Source organism: Atta colombica, unplaced genomic scaffold, assembly GCF_001594045.1.
Source record: "Atta colombica isolate Treedump-2 unplaced genomic scaffold, Acol1.0 scaffold126, whole genome shotgun sequence".
In the NCBI taxonomy this organism is placed as follows: domain Eukaryota; kingdom Metazoa; phylum Arthropoda; class Insecta; order Hymenoptera; family Formicidae; genus Atta; species Atta colombica.
The window spans coordinates 4,042,658-4,044,539 of record NW_017259213.1 but is presented as its reverse complement, the minus strand read 5'-3'; the positions used below and the strand labels follow the sequence as shown (position 1 = coordinate 4,044,539).

At 24.8% G+C, this 1,882-nt stretch overlaps 1 protein-coding gene across 1 annotated transcript in view; it reads left to right on the top strand.

Moving 5' to 3' along the window:
* The window catches only part of LOC108694928, a 113,498-nt gene that overhangs the window by 28,121 nt on the left and 83,495 nt on the right, over nucleotides 1–1,882 (top strand). The gene's annotated exons all lie outside the window — the stretch shown is intronic.

The window sequence follows — 1,882 nt, the reverse complement described above, 5'->3', positions numbered from 1 at the left end:
TATATATATTTCATAATCGTTATACCTATTCACACAAACACGCATTTTCAAATTAAAAAATAATATAGTTAAAGTTTTAGAAATATTTTATACCAATGTGTTTAATTTTACAATGTGAATAATGCAATCTAGAGTAGTATATTTATTTTTACCTCTCTCTTTATTAATTTAATTCAATATATGTGCACATGCATAGTTTGATTCAATACACATATAAAATCACAAAATTTTAGGTTCAATGAATTAGGTTTATAAATTTAACGATATGCATATGTTTTTTGATCACGAAGTCTTTTCGAAAAAAAAAAAAAAAACGTTCTTACAGCTCCATCGAAGCTGGAGGACAGCATATACTGGTTGTCTCTATTCAACATATCATTATACTTTGACCTAGAAACCTACTTTCGTGTCGAATTAAAAATAAAATTAGCGAGTAGAAACAGAGGGTTTAGAGATAAGAACAGTAATATTTACGCCATATATATACTTAAATACTTTAACATTATATTTTTAATAATACTGAAACTAGTTGTAATTCTATAAATATAATTTGATATTTTACACTTTATCTCATACACACACACACACACACACACACACACACACACACACACACACACACGTGCGCGCGCGCACACACAAAGATAAATGTATAACAATATGTGATCTTAAATTGTTATTTCTTACATGTGAAAACATAAAACATAGCGATATATTCTGTATCTATAGTTTTTTATGTAACATTTTCTATCATATTATTTTGTATATGTGTATATATAATATATGCATGTGTGTATATATATATATATATATATATATATATATATATGTTTTATATATACATATATATGTTTTATATATACATATATATGTTTTATTTAATAATTTAATAATTTTTATTTATTATAAACGATTAAATACAATGTTAAATCACTTATGGGTTTTTTACAATAAGCTATTATCTAAATTTTAAATCATAAGAAATTAACCAATCACAGTTGAATGTGAGAAGAAAATTAATTATGATCGGTTAATTTCTTATAGCTTAAGACTTAAAGCTTAGATAATGACTTATTGTAGAAAACCTATTACGTGTAGATCAAAAGAAAGAATAATACTATGATAATACTATGATCAGAGATTTCATAAATATAATTTATAATTTTCTTGAAATAATATAATAATGAATTAATCGTTAATTGAAATTTTATAACATGTATTATTTGTTGTGATGTATTATTTGTTGTTTATTATAATGTTACTTTTTCGTAAACACCTGGCATCTTATATATATTTCAAGACCGACTGTAAGTCGGCCGACGCGTGCACATTCCTAGATAGAGAATGTAAAAGTTAACATGGCACCATCGAAACCTACGACTTTCACTTTCAGCAAAAGCGTCTGCGCTCCGCCTTCACCGAGAACGTTAAAACATTACGACGCTTCCAATCGTAGAAACGCCAAGAACGTCGCTAGCAGTTACCAATGATTGCTTAAAATATTAACACTCGAATTTGCCTTTCCTTATTGTCTAACTACATGATTGAAATGAAAATTACACAAGAAAAATTTCTAATTGAAAATGAACAAACCAGAAGATTCTGATTATACTAATAAAAATTTTAGTTATCTTAAGGAGAATTATAATACAGATTCAACCAGAAAATTTTGATTTGTTTATTTTCAATCAGAATTCAAATTATTTCAATTAATTCAAATACTTTTTTTTCAAAGTACTGATATAGGAACAAAACTAATAATCAAAATTATAAAACAATATTTAGTAAATAAGAAAGCAATTAGATTTTTATTTTTAATATAAATATGTGCATGGAATAAAAAAGTATATATCTATTTTTTATATTATTATTTAAATATAAA